The sequence below is a fragment of the Tachypleus tridentatus genome, chromosome 4 (assembly GCF_004210375.1).
Source record: "Tachypleus tridentatus isolate NWPU-2018 chromosome 4, ASM421037v1, whole genome shotgun sequence".
NCBI classification, from domain to species: Eukaryota; Metazoa; Arthropoda; class Merostomata; order Xiphosura; family Limulidae; genus Tachypleus; species Tachypleus tridentatus.
This window is the reverse complement of record NC_134828.1, coordinates 121,244,158-121,260,002: the sequence shown is the minus strand read 5'-3', so window position 1 is coordinate 121,260,002 and position 15,845 is coordinate 121,244,158. Positions and strand designations below refer to the sequence as shown.

Below are 15,845 nucleotides of genomic sequence, written 5' to 3'. Positions count from 1 at the left end.
CTTATTAACAGCATATAACTTATTAACAGTATATAACTTATTAACAGTATACAACTTATTAACAGTATGCAACTTATTAACAGTATACAACTTATTAACAGTATATAACTTATTAACAGTATACAACTTATTAACAGTATATGACTTATTAACAGTATGCAACTTATTAACAGTATATGACTTATTAACAGTATACAACTTATTAACAGTATACAACTTATTGCTGTTCGAACATTTCATTAGGGAATATTTATTTGTATTTTGGAGAACGAAACAAAACAAATTTGCTCTTTCCAGAAGACGCTCGGCATGGCCAGGTTGTTAAGGCACTCAACTCGTAATCTGAGGGTCGCGGGATTCAAATCCCCGCCGAACCAAACATGCTCGCCTTTTCAGCCGTGGGATCATTATAATGCTACCGTCAATCCCACTATTTGTTGGTAAAAGAGTAGCACAAGAGTTGGCGGTGGGTGATGATAACTAGCTGCCTTCCCTCTAATCTTACACCGCAAAATTAGGGACGGCTAGCGCAGATAGGCCTGGTGTAGCTTTGGGCGAAATTCAAAACAAACAAACTTTCCAAGGAAACAAGTCACACTTAAAATATTTGCACTTTATTTTCTTCAAGGAAATGTGCACAAGTGTTAACCATTAATATCGTAATGGAGGTCTTCACACACTTAAAACACGTTTGTATAAAGAGCTGGGTGAGCGATATTTACCAAGTGGGTTTAAAGTAGGTCTACCTTAACACTTCACCGTACTTTCATTATGCGAAAAGCACACAAATATTATCTTATTTGCTATTAAAAAGAAAAATGCTTTAGAACCGTAGAAATAACTCCGAAAGATATGAATCTTATGTTAAACTTTATGACATGGTTGTTTGTGCTTTACAACAGATATACATATATCACGGTGTCAAGTCCTAGAAGTATATCCACTGAGGAAAGAAACTAAATACAAAAGAGATGGACAGGCATTGGACAAAGATTGAAAGTTGTGTGATGTAGAAAACATCTAAAAGTATCGAATAAATGCCCGAAACGTTGAAACTGTAAACAAAAATAGAATGCCGAATCATACAATTTAAAATAAGATATGAGCAATAATGAATCATTTGATCATTCATTTAAAAAAGAAAAACTTAGTCCCGCCTTTCCAATCCAAGAATATTATACTCTAAATTTAGCGCAGATGGACAAAGTGGACTTCATACATTAATCCCGTGTAATATTAACAAGTAAAAGTGGATTGACGAAATGGATTCACACCCGTGTAATATTGACAAGTAAAAGTGGATTGACGAAATGGATTCATACATTAATCCCGTGTAATATTGACAAGTAAAAGTGGATTGACGAAATGGATTCATACATTAATCCCGTGTAATACTGACAAGTAAAAGTGGATTGACGAAATGGATTCACACATTAATCCCGTGTAATATTGACAAGTAAAAGTGGATTGACGAAATGGATTCACACATTAATCCTATGTAATATTAACAAGTAAAAGTGGATTGACGAAATGGATTCACACATTAATCCCGTGTAATATTGACAAGTAAAAGTAGATTGACGAAATGGATTCACACATTAATCCCGTGTAATATTGACAAGTAAAAGTGGATGGATGAAGTGGACTTCATACATTAATCACGTGTAATACTGACAAGTAAAAGTGGATGGATGAAGTGGACTTCATACATTAATCCCGTGTAATATTGACAAGTAAAAGTGGATTGATAAAATAGATTCACACATTAATCCCGTGTAATACTGACAAGTAAAAGTGGATTGACGAAATGGATTCACACATTAATCTCGTGTAATATTGACAAGTAAAATTGGATTGACGAAATGGATTCACACATTAATCCCGTGTAATATTGACAAGTAAAAGTGGATTGAAGAAGTGGACTTCATACATTATTTCCGTCTACTATTGACAAGTAAAAGGTATTTGTGTTCTTAATATAAGTGAAGAAGCTCTACTTCCTATTGAAAATTTTCCACATAAGTAAGTTCCTTATATTATAGTACAAGAGTATAAGGCACAGTATGAATAAAATTACACTGAACATGATCGTAAAAACCAGAAGGTAAATGTGTTTAGGCTTATCACGTGGAACAGGAAAGTTTATATTTTTTATAGTTTTTGATAAGAAAATGTTTAGCAAGTCGATTTATTATCAAGTTACTCTTATCCTCACCGGTTACTTTCCCAGAAATCTAGAATAGGTTTATTGTATCACCTAGGATTTGGTTGAATTGAAAACTGACTCTTACACTGGTTGAATAATAAACTTCAATGATTTGATAAAATATTTATCATATTTTACACTACTTACATATTAATTATTTATTTTAATTAAACGTATGTACCGATTGTATTTGGGTATTCCAGAAGGTAGTTGTTACCGAATTCCAAATCTGCGATGACGTTAGGTTTACTCTAGCATAACAAAAACATCTCAAAGTTTATTGTTTTAAGACTACTTTAGGCAGTGTACACAGGGTAAGGTTGTGACTTTGATAGGCTATTTAGTCTGTTTATAGAGTGAGATGACGTATCGGCTTCTATAATGATGACTTCTTCAAGCCACCTCTGTACAGGAGGTTAGTCTGTCAAAACCAAACTCTGTTATCTTATAGCTTGTTGTTTTCTAATTATTCTTACTTTTTTATACAATCGTTTCTTCACTTTAGGCATTGAGTACAAATTGTTTTAGATTATACTTTTATTATAGAACAGTAAAGAAACGCAGGCATAACAATTAATTTGACACATCAAGAACCACACTTATAACCTTCTTGACTAGTTTTATCATCAGCTAAATTGTAATTCAGAATTACAATATATGGAATAATAACCAATACAGCTACACATAAGCATAACATTACTTATCTTACTTGCCTACCTTCAGTAGTTAAGATGCTCTCTTTATGAAAAGTTCAAAAATGAAAATTTAGAGTCACTTTCATAGGCACACATGACTTCAAATAGCAGAACTCGATTTTGAGACGAAAGGGACACGAGCCGTGTACTCGAAAATCCATAGTTTGGCAAGATAACTATTAGGCCATGTTAGATCGAACGACTCTCTAATACGATCGTTGTCCCTTATCTACATAATGTAAATGGTACTGCTTTTCGTCAATGTTTTGTTGTCTATGTATATTATAAGATAAACAAATTGATTTAACAGACAATAGTTTATCTAGTTAACTGATGTTTCTTAATCTCACAATACAAATATACTAGTTGAAAATAATAAAAAGACTGTGGATTCAGCCTACCTTCGAACAGCTGGTGGAACTTCTTTTATTATCCAGGACGTTTCACAAGTCCGAAACACGGATACAGTCTTCGAAAGATATTTTAACATTCGAATCAAAGCCACAACATAAACACATACCGACACAACAGACGGTCGGGGAATGAATAGCCCTGGTTACATGCGAATTGCTGGCTCAGCTCTGGTTGTTAAGCCTCGAAGCGAGACGCGCCAGGTAGAGGACTCTCTGTATCCCCTCTAGCTAGGTTGTAACCTGCAACGAAGCAGTAGGGGCCCTTGGGGGTCGGGAGGGGGTTGCAGAGTAGATTACATATGAATAGCAGTTACGCTGGCTGCGACTTCCTCTTTGGATATATATATCCAGGATGGATAGTTAGTTGTATGTTAACAGAGCGTACAGGTTGTGCAGAGAAAACAGTTAATTGCTGAGAGTAACTTAACCGACTTGCATTCGGTGAAGAGAAACAAAAAAATATTAAATAGTTTTAATATGAAACACGAGGACAGTGAACAAACTTTCTGTCACAAGTGAAAAGAATACGTTGAATTTAGTTCTCAGAGTTGTCGTGTTCTTTTAGCACTTTGTCAGTTCATAGAATTCAGCAACTAAAGCTGAGATATCTAGTAATGACGCGTTTAGGAATTTGCTAAGTGTGATTAAAGTAACCGATACTGTTGGAAAATAAAGAATTTGGTCAAATTATTTTTGAGTTATTATATGTAATTAGCACTCGATTTTTAAAAATATTTTCAGACTTTATTGATATATAAAACAATACATGATATAGGGTACAAAATAGTTATTTTAAATATGAGTAATTATCCAGGAAAAACAACTTATGTTAGTTATCTCGGAAAAAAACATGTTAATTATCTCGGAGAAACCTCATGTTAATTATCTAGGAAAAAATTTTATGTTAATTTTCTCGGAAAAGCATATGTTAATTATCTAAGAAAAACTTATGGCAATTATTTAGAAAAAACTTATGTTAATTATCTAGGAAAAACTGTATGGTAATTATCTGAGTAAAAACTTATGTTACTTATCTATGAAAAAATCTTATGTTAATTATGTAGGAAAAATAACTTATGTTAACTGATAGCAGTAAGACATCCATTACATAAATAAACTTACAGAAGCACCGTTCGCTTTAGAAATAACTAATATACATTTATTGATTGATAAAACTATGTGTGACTTATAAAAAATCACGTACAAGCACCAGTAACCTTCTAGACTATTATTGACTTGGATATGCTGTTAAAACAGTGATATTGTTATAGCCACAAGAATACATTGTAGGAACAGTTATAAATTGTTTTTATTGCTACAAGAGATAACTCTAAGAACTGTTATAACTTATATCGCTACAGGAGTAAACAGTTATATAAAAGACCTACACTCTCATCACGAAAATAACGGAATATTTTGACATGCTTGATAATCAGCATAAAAATACTCGGTTACAGTTGTGTTGAAAAGTTTTCCTACAATCTCCCATTTAATTACGTTTTAAAACACTTGTTAAAGGATTTTCAAATAATATAGTATATCAAGATGTCCATATTTGTAATGTAATAGTTACAAATAGGTGACCTTTGCAACTAAACAAGTTTATATCCATTTACAAAACACTGTAAGCAAATTTTGTTTTCGAACAAACTTACCAAGTGACCATATGTATTTCGAATGGATTGCTAAAACGATTATTCCAGTGGCTATAAATAAATCTTTTATTACAGTATATTTCAAGAGTGTAACAATATTCTATAATTGTTCTTATTGTTTTATAAAGTTAAAGTATCTGTTAACAGTGCCAGAATCGTATCTCTTATAACTTTCTTAGAGTTAACTCCTATTACGATAACGAAATTTCTTGTAACTGTTCCTACTGTGGTTATAACGAAATATTTTCTAATTACTCTCTTGATCCCGACAAAATTACTGTTCTTGTTGATTATGTTTTCTTATCCTGCACCTATTGTAGTCACTGTTGTTGTTGATTGTGTATTCCTACCCTGCATCTATCTTAGTCACTTTTTATATGCAAAAACGGCTCGTTTGGGTTGAGAAAATATGTAAAATATGTAAAATATTTTCTCAACCCAAACGAGCCGTTTTGCTATAAATTCTCAGTGATTTTTTCGACATCACTGATTATCTTAGTCACTGTTGTTGTTGATTGTGTATTCCTACCCTGCACCTATCTTAGTCAATGTTGATGATGATTGTGTATTCCTACCCTGCACCTATTATAGTGACTGTTGTTGTTAATTGTTTATTCCTACCCTGCTCCTATTGTAGTCACTGTTGTTGTTGATTGTGTATTCCTACCCTGCACCTAATGTAGTCACTGTTGTTGTTGATTGTGTATTCCTACCCTGCACCTATTATAGTCACTGTTGCTGTTCATTGTGTATTCCTACCCTGCACCTATCGTATTCATTGTTGTTGTTGATTGTGTATTCCTACAATGCACCTATTGTAGTCACTGTTGTTGTTGATTGTGTATTCCTACCCTGCATCTATCTTAGTCACTTTTTATATGCAAAAACGGCTCGTTTGGGTTGAGAAAATATGCAAAATATGTAAAATATTTTCTCAACCCAAACGAGCCGTTTTATATAAATTTCTCAACAAGTGGGTTTTCGACATCACTGATTATCTTAGTCACTGTTGTTGTTGATTGTGTATTCCTACCCTGCACCTATCTTAGTCAATGTTGATGATGATTGTGTATTCCTACCCTGCACCTATTGTAGTCACTGTTGTTGTTGATTGTTTATTCCTACCCTGCTCCTATTGTAGTCACTGTTGTTGTTGATTGTGTATTCCTACCCTGCACCTAATGTAGTCACTGTTGTTGTTGATTGTGTATTCCTATTCTGCACCTATTATAGTCACTGTTGTTGTTCATTGTGTATTCCTACCCTGCACCTATCGTATTCATTGTTGTTGTTGATTGTGTATTCCTACAATGCACCTATTGTAGTCACTGTTGTTGTTGATTGTGTATTCCAACCCTGCACCTATTGTAGTCACTGTTGTTATTGATTGTGTTTTCTTATCCTGCACCTATCTTAGTCACTGTTGCTGTTGATTGTTTATTCTTACTCTGCACCTATCGTAGTCATTGTTGTTGTTGATTGTGTTATTCCTACCCTGCACCTATCATAGTCACTGTTGTTGTTGATTGTGTATTCCTACCTTGCACCTATTGTAATCACTGTTGTTGTTGATTGAGTATTCCTACCCTGCACCTGTTGTAGTCGCTGTTGTTGTTGATTGTGTATTCCTAACCTGCACCTATTGCAGTCGCTGTTGTTGTTGATTATGTATTCATTTCCTACACTTATTTTAGTCACTGTTGTTGTTGATTGTTTATTCCTACCATGCACCTGTTGTAGTCGCTGTTGTTGTTGATTGTGTATTCCTACCCTGCACCTGTTGCAGTCGCTGTTGTTGTTGATTTTGTATTCCTACCCTGCACCTATCTAAATCACTGTTGCTGTTGCTTGTGTGTTCCTTTCCTACACCTATCTTAGTCATTGTTGTTGTTGATTGTTTATTCCTACCCTGCACCCATCATAGTCACTGTTGTTGTTTATTGTTTATTCCTACCCTGCTCCTATCGTAGTCACTGTTGTTGTTTATTGTTTATTCCTACCCTGCACCTATTGTAGTCACTGTTGTTGTTGATTGTGTATTCTTATCCTGCACCAATCTAAGTCACTGTTGCTGTTGATTGTGTATTCCTTTCCTACACCGATCTTAGTCACTGTTGTTTTGATTGTGTATTCCTACCATGCACCTATTGTAGTCACTGTTGTTTTTGTATTCCTACCCTGCACCTATCGTAGTCGTTTTGTTGGCTGTGTATTCTACCCTGCACCTATTGTAGTCATGTTGTTAGTAATTGTGTATTCCTATATTTAGAGGAACCACATTATGCCGCAGTCCCAGATTTTTTTAGTTATTAAATTGCTTCACGACATTAATAAGTGAGTATAAAGAAGATATTTTAAACTGTTGCTGTAGTTTTCACGTTGAATAAATTAATATGAGAACACTTAATTAGAAAATGCTTTTCTTTTGGGTTCGTCACAAAAATAATAATTTTGAATACGTTAATCAGGTTTACCTTCACATAATATCCATACTTCAATGTTCCTAAATATCGTATCAGTCTGGAATCTTTATTTGCTATTTTTCATGGCGTTGAGATGAAAGCAGAAGTCAAGAACATTTTTAGAATGACGTTTCCTTCAACAGGTGAAGCCTGTTGTTGAAATTATGTTTCCGTTTCGTAATCTTTTTGAACTAAATAACAACAGTTTCTGTGTATTTTAGATTAAATAAATGTATTACGTTATCAGTTTAATACATTCATTTACATGTGATTATAAGTATGTATCGAAAATTATTCGATTAGAATATAACGGACTAGATGTTCAGAGTTATTCACAAACGTTTCAGTTTTAAATAAATCAAGTAAGAGCGAGAGAAATGAAGTGATACCTGGAAAATATCATTAAATAATATTATTATATAATATAAGTTATTATTATATGAATGATACATATAAATCATAAGTATATAATATTATTATCTGATAGAAGTTATTATTATATGAATGATACATATGAATCATAAGTATATAATATTAGTAACTAATAGAAGTTATTATTATATGAATGATACATATAAATCATAAGTATATAATATTATTATCTAATAGAAGTTATTATTATATGAATGATACATATAAATCATAAGTATATAATATTATTATCTAATAGAAGTTATTATTATATGAATGATACATATGAATCATAAGTATATAATATTATTATCTAATAGAAGTTATTATTATATGAATGATACATATAAATCATAAGTATATAATATTATTATCTAATAGAAGTTATTATTATTTGAATGATACATATAAATCATAAGTATATAATATTAGTAACTAATAGAAGTTATTATTATATGAATGATACATATGAATCATAAGTATATAATATTATTATATAATAGAAGTTATTATTATATGAATGATACATATAAATCATAAGTATATAATATTAGTAACTAATAGACGTTATTTCATATGAAAGAAAATATCGGTACTTGTGTGAAAACTCAACATTTTCTTTGTGTTCTATAACCCGTTTTTTTTTTATGCTGTAACTTGTACTTAGAATTTATAGCCAGAGTACACTGAAATGTTTTTACTACCATAAATAGCTAGATTAACAAAGGTCTTTACTGCAGAGACTCAGAAGCTAATCTAAAGTATCGGTGTATATGTTCTTTCAACAGTTTCAAATTTGTGACTCACAATCCAATAGTTAATATTTTAGCTCAAATTTTAGAGCGTCTGTCTGTTGTGTGGGTTTGATTACTATACGAAAATTTGGCAGCTAATGTGAGACACGCCCAACCCTATGAGACTAGGCCCTTTATGTTTGTACTGATTTAGGTTCTAGGTAGGTTGTTGTTGTAGTTATCAAGAACTAGAAACTGCATGGCGTTTACTCATTTTGGACAATAAAAAGTTAAATTTTTATATAGTTAAAGTTATTTCGCTATTTGTTTAAAATCAGTACATGTTTCACTATTGTATATTAACGTTGAGGTACGTCTTTTTTGATATAATTTTTTATCAGGAATATCCTTATGGATATTTACTAGTGTACTTAACTTCTATCTACTAATCTATAGTACTTGTGGATTAAAGCTCTGAAATTCTGCATGTTCAACTTTCCTATTGTTAACTTTTTGTGGTTTTCTTTAATCACGTTTTACTAGGCTTTCCTATCTTTGCATAATTGTTTTAAACTAAAGCTTTAAAACGCTCACTGACATTGCTTTAGGATGTGTCTAATTTGTATTAGTGAACATACAGTCTTGGTTAAAATGTCCGCATGTTTTGTAATATACAAATACTCTTAACACTGGCAAACTAAGAAATACATGTTCTATTAAAGATATACATATGTAATTTGTAGAATGAGACATTCTCTATGACCATCATGAAAAGTATATTAGAACAGGAAAATATTTTTTTAGTTACTCCTAGAAAAATTGTTTAATTCAACATTTCACATATCACAACAAAACCTTACCAAATTACATATTGTGGCAAAATATAACATTATTACAAAATTATTACAAATAGCATATGTAATCTTATAACTTTTTATATTAATTTTATACTCTAATAACTTTCGGAAATTGACGTGCCATGCTGTCGATAAGGTTACTAGAAGGCTCTGTAACTCAATTAAATTAACTGGTTCATGGTCTTGTTTAAAAATTTTCCTGGTTAGTTCTACTAGACTATTCTCAACGGGATTAAAATCTGAATAGTTAACTGACCATGGAAATCTTGTTACGTCCTCCTATTCGAAATAATCCTGTACAACAAATGAGCACACTGTGGGCAGGGAGTGGGATTGTCATCTTGGAATACTGTACAAAAAATGAGCACACTGTGGGCAGGGAGTGGCATTGTCATCTTGGAATACTGTACAACAAATGAGCACACTGTGGCAGGAGTGGCATTGTCATCTTGGAATACATAGTTATTGACCAACCTTGCCCAAGTATTTGACATAAATATTGTCTCCATGTAATGATTTTAGGATGCGACATTAACATTTCCCTGGAGGATATGAAGAGCAGTTTTCCACCATGATCAATAATTGCCCGAACATATACTGCACCACTCCATGCGTGATTTCTCTGAGAAAGAGAGGCTTCCTTCATCTTTTTTCCAGACAAACAATGAACATGAATCTTTCCATCGCCTTTCACAAGTCAATAACAGCACTCATGTGAACAAAAAATGACATGTTGCTAGTGGCACAAATGTATGTTGGCATGCTAACTTGCTCAAGTAACGCAGAGAAGTTAGTGAATTCTGGTTAATATCGGCTTACCGATAACCCCTATGGCAGAATAACCTTGTTTGCTCAGTCTTATATTTACTGTTATTGATATCAATGTGTTCACGTCATTTCCTTTGTAAGATATTGCAAGAGTTCATTTGATCTTAACCTTTTTACCTTTTCAAAACACGGTTATTTCGAAATAACGTTTTCGCCGTCTACCAGTACACTTTCTTGAAACAACGTTTCGGATGACGTTTCAGGATTCCGGATATAGTACAGTGGATGTACCATGCTCTTTTGACAACGTCCGTTCTTTTCATTCCATTTCTAAAAATTCGAACAATTTGGCGCTCTATAACTATTGGTACGTGGCAAACTGAGACTCTAGATCGCTTTATAACTATTGGTACGTGGCAAACTGAGACTCTAGATCGCTCCATAACTATTGGTACGTGGCAAACTGAGACTCTAGATCGCTCCATAACTATTGGTACGTGGCAAACTGAGACTCTAGATCGCTCCATAACTATTGGTACGTGGCAAACTGAGACTCTAGATCGCTCCATAACTATTGGTACGTGGCAAACTGAGACTCTAGATCGCTTTATAACTATTGGTACGTGGCAAACTGAGACTCTAGATCGCTTTATAACTATTGGTACGTGGCAAACTGAGACTCTAGATCGCTCCATAACTATTGGTACGTGGCAAACTGACACTCTAGATCGCTTTATAACTATTGGTACGTGGCAAACTGAGACTCTAGATCGCTCTATAACTATTGGTACGTGGCAAACTGAGACTCTAGATCGCTCTATAACTATTGGTACGTGGCAAACTGAGACTCTAGATCGCTCTATAACTATTGGTACGTGGCAAACTGAGACTCTAGATCGCTTTATAACTATTGGTACGTGGCAAACTGAGACTCTAGATCGCTCCATAACTATTGGTACGTGGCAAACTGAGACTCTAGATCGCTCCATAACTATTGGTACGTGGCAAACTGAGACTCTAGATCGCTCCATAACTATTGGTACGTGGCAAACTGAGACTCTAGATCGCTCTATAACTATTGGTACGTGGCAAACTGAGACTTTAGATCGCTCCATAACTATTGGTACGTGGCAAACTGAGACTCTAGATCGCTTTATAACTATTGGTACGTGGCAAACTGAGACTCTAGATCGCTTTATAACTATTGGTACGTGGCAAACTGAGACTCTAGATCGCTCCATAACTATTGGTACGTGGCAAACTGAGACTCTAGATCGCTTTATAGCTATTGGTACGTGGCAAACTGAGACTCTAGATCGCTCTATAACTATTGGTACGTGGCAAACTGAGACTCTAGATCGCTCTATAACTATTGGTACGTGGCAAACTGAGACTCTAGATCGCTCTATAACTATTGGTACGTGGCAAACTGAGACTCTAGATCGCTCTAAAACTATTGGTACGTGAGAAACTGAGACTCTAGATCGCTTTATAACTATTGGTACGTGGCAAACTGAGACTCGAGATCGCTCTATAACTATTGGTACGTGGCAAACTGAGACTCGAGATCGCTCTATAACTATTGGTACGTGGCAAACTGAGACTCCAGAACAAATACATGAAATTTTTCTTAATAAAGCATTGATGCGCTTCGGAAAGGATTATACTAAAAGTAGGTATTTTAATACAAAACAAGTGTGCATGTGTTTCCTCACAAACAAATGATCTAAACAACTTATGCATACAATAACAAAACATACTTGTTTGTTTGATCGTACTAACCTTCTGTGTTACTAATTAGACATTCACTGAATAACTAACTACTCTATGCATGTAGCTAATAACATCATATATAGAATATTATGCAAACATTTTAGATAAAAGTGCATGGAAGTTGAAAACTGACGCGATCGAATGCACTGATAAAAACTCTGGATAAAAGAGTAATAATTTTAAAATAATATACAGTGAAAAGTAAAACAAATATTAGAATGCGCTTATACAGGCAGTAGCTATCTTAGCATATGAGAACTCTTTTATGTAATTGAATAAATAATTACTACACGAAAATAAACTGTTTCTGGCTTGAATACGATCAAAGTGACCAGTACAGCTGTAATTAAGAAGACATGTATAACTACAGTTATGATGGTCAGTATAGCAACAGGTATAATGGTCAGTACAACTGCAGGGAAGATAACTAGTATAACTATCGTTATGATTGTCAATATAGCTGTAGTTATGACTGAGCGTAACTGTAGTTATGATGGTCAATATAGCTCTAGTTATTAGTGAGTATTACTGTAGTTATGATTGTCAGTATAGCTGTAGTCATGATGGTCAGTATTACTGTAGATATGATGGTCAATATAGCTCTAGTTATTAGTGAGTATTACTGTAGATATGATTGTCAGTATAGCTGTAGTTATGATGGTCAATATAGCTGTAGTTATGATGGTCAGTATTACTGTAGATATGATGGTCAATATAGCTGTAGTTATGATGGTCAGTATTACTGTAGATATGATGGTCAATATAGCTCTAGTTATTAGTGAGTATTACTGTAGATATGATTGTCAGTATAGTTACTGTAGTTATGATTGTCAGTATTACTGTAGTTATGGTGGTCAGTATAGCTGTAGTTATGATGGTCAATATTGCTGTAGTTATGATGGTCAATATAGCTCTAGTTATGATGGTCAATATAGCTCTAGTTATTAGTGAGTATTACTGTAGTTATGATTGTCAGTATTACTGTAGTTATGATGGTCAGTATTGCTGTAGTTATGATTGTCAGTGTTACTGTAGTTATGATGGTCAGTATAGCTGTAGTTATGATGGTCAATATTGCTGAAGTTATGATGGTCAATATAGCTCTAGTTATTAAGTGAGTATTACTGTAGATATGATGGTCAATATTGCTGTAGATATGATGAGTATTACTGTAGATATGGTTGTCAGTATAGCTGTAGTTATGATATGGTCAGTATAGTTGTAGTTATGATGGTCAGTATAGCTGTAATTATGATGGTTGGTATAACTGTAGTTATGATGGTTGGTATAACTGTAGTTATGATGGTCAATATTGCTGTAGTTATTATTGAGTATAACCGTGGTTATGATGGTCAGTATAACATTAGTTATGAGTAAGTGTAACTGTAGTTATGATGGTCAGTATAACATTAGTTACGAGTGAATATAACTGTAGTTATGACGGCCAGTATGGCTTTAGTTAAGATGATTACAATACCTATTGTCAGTATATTTGTACTTGTAAGTCTGTATGAATGAATTAATTATAGTCAGTGCAACTGTGATGAATTTATTGAATAGAATAGGAATTATCATACTGATAGAATGTAAAGGTTGTGGCATTCTGCGGAGTGCTATACCTAAAACCTCTTGAGAAATATTTCAAAACCTAGAATATTGAAGTATGAGATGCAATTAAGAGTAGGGTTATTCTAACTTTGGTCTTGAGCTTTATGTATCATACGTTTTGGAACTAGCACGTTGTAGAGTCAAGTATCGTTCAAAATGTACACTTCCTTACTCCTGGCATTGTCTTTCCAAATATAAAAGTGTGCAAAACCACTGAACCTCAAATTTCCAACGATATTTTAATTATTATGTGTCTTTCAGTAAATATGGTGAAGATGTAACTGTAGTGACCTGTATAGTGTTTTATTGTGGAAGTTAAAGAGAGCTGGTTTTATTTAGCCAAATTAACAGATGTTCTCTTGTATGTACTTACGATATGAAATGGTCATATGAATTAAGTTTCGTTTTTCACAAAAGTTAAGTTAAGGTACAATATGACATGGTATCCTTAATCTAAAGTTAAGGTACAATATGACAAAGTATCCTTAATCTAAAGTTAAGGTACAATATGACATGGTATCCTTAATCTAAAGTTAAGGTACAATACGACATGGTATCCTTAATCTGAAGTTAAGGTACAATACGACATGGTATCCTTAATCTAAAGTTAAGGTACAATACGACATGGTATCTTTAATCTAAAGTTAAGGTACAATACGACATGGTATCCTTAATCTAAAGTTAAGGTACAATATGACATGGTATCCTTTATCTAAAGCTAAGGTACAATATGACATGGTATCCTTAATCTAAAGTTAAGGTACAATATGACATGGTATCCTTAATCTATAAAATATTTATTGGGGAATATATAAAGTTAATTGATATTAGTTGACCCAAACTACACGTTCTGAAGGTTTCTGTGTTTGATCATAGAGGAAAAATTTAGGATATAATAATTCCCCTAAAGTGTCACAAATTTCTGTTTATTTACATTTAATACAGGGTAATTTCTTCTTGAGAGAAGGCAGTGTGAAAGTTTTAGTAATATTTGTAATTCCTTCTGTTATTTCGTCGTTTTGAAAATTATGAAACTGACCAATATGTAGCATAATTTAAAGAAGTAAACTGCACATGTGTTTTTAGGCCGATGCTTCCATCTATATAAATGTGAAATTTGGTCTGTTTTATATGTATGTATATATGGCATATTAGTAATTGTTTTATATGGATGTATATATGGCATATTAGTATTTGTTTTATATGGATGTATATGTGGCATATTAGTATTTGTTTTATATGGATGTATGTATGGCATATTAGTGTTTTAGTTATTCGTCATTAGTCTGAATGACTATTCATCTTGGCATGGCCAAGCGCGTAAGGCTTGCGACTCGTAATCCGAGGGTCGCGGGTTCGCGCCCGCGTTGCGCTAAACATGCTCGCCCTCCCAGTCGTGGGGGTGTATAATGTGACGGTCAATCCCACTATTCGTTGGTAAAAGAGTAGCCCAAGAGTTGGCGGTGGGTGGTGATGACTAGCTGCCTTCCCTCTAGTCTTACACTGCTAAATTAGGGACGGCTAGCACAGATAGCCCTCGAGTAGCTTTGTGCGAAATTCCAAAAACAAACAAACAAAAAGCTTGATTCCGAAGGAAACCACTTCATAAATACACACTGCTTATGTGGTTGTGAACGGGGTTAACAGGGCACTTCCTCGTGCGTGAATAGCTTAGTATCGAAATACCAAGTGGTAATACAGGATTTATAGATAAGGAAATATCTGTATCTACTGGATAGCATACATTCAAATGACATTTTATGGTTATTATAAAATGAAGGCAGATTTTTAAGATATTTGTACACTAAAGTATAATATGTTGTTTTATTCACCTAAATACCTAAGGCTTAGTGTATTAAATTTGACAAATGTAACTGAGCTAAAAATTCTCTCCCTGTCAGAGAGATAAGTTGTATTTTACGTGTTCTTGAAACTATAACCCTATATTACCGTATACATAGATGGCAATACTGTTAACAACTATTTTTTGTACTATTTCAGCAGCTGTAAAGGTTGCAGATTTGCTCTTATGGTGTTAAAATATACAAAATATTCTTTTAGTCTTCACAGGTTTTAAAAATGTAATTAATATGTGGAAAGGAATAATTTTAAAATTATTCAGTTAGCAAATTCAAGAACATTCTAAGTGTTATTAGTAATTTCTATTAAGGTCCATTGGTCATTGCTGTTTCCACTGAGTTGAATTTGATTATCCATAACTTGGTCCTTCATAGAAACGTTGTGATTTATACATTACGACTGT

General features: G+C 33.4%; 1 protein-coding gene across 1 annotated transcript in view; it reads right to left on the bottom strand.

Moving 5' to 3' along the window:
• Positions 1 to 3,729, bottom strand: part of LOC143249957 (uncharacterized) — a 71,595-nt gene extending 67,866 nt beyond the window's left edge. Inside the window, exon 1 of the mRNA XM_076500592.1 lies at positions 3,303 to 3,729. The gene's annotated coding sequence lies outside the window, so the exon portion shown is untranslated. The remainder of the gene's footprint in view (positions 1 to 3,302) is intronic.
• Between the last annotated feature and the right edge of the window lie 12,116 nt (positions 3,730 to 15,845).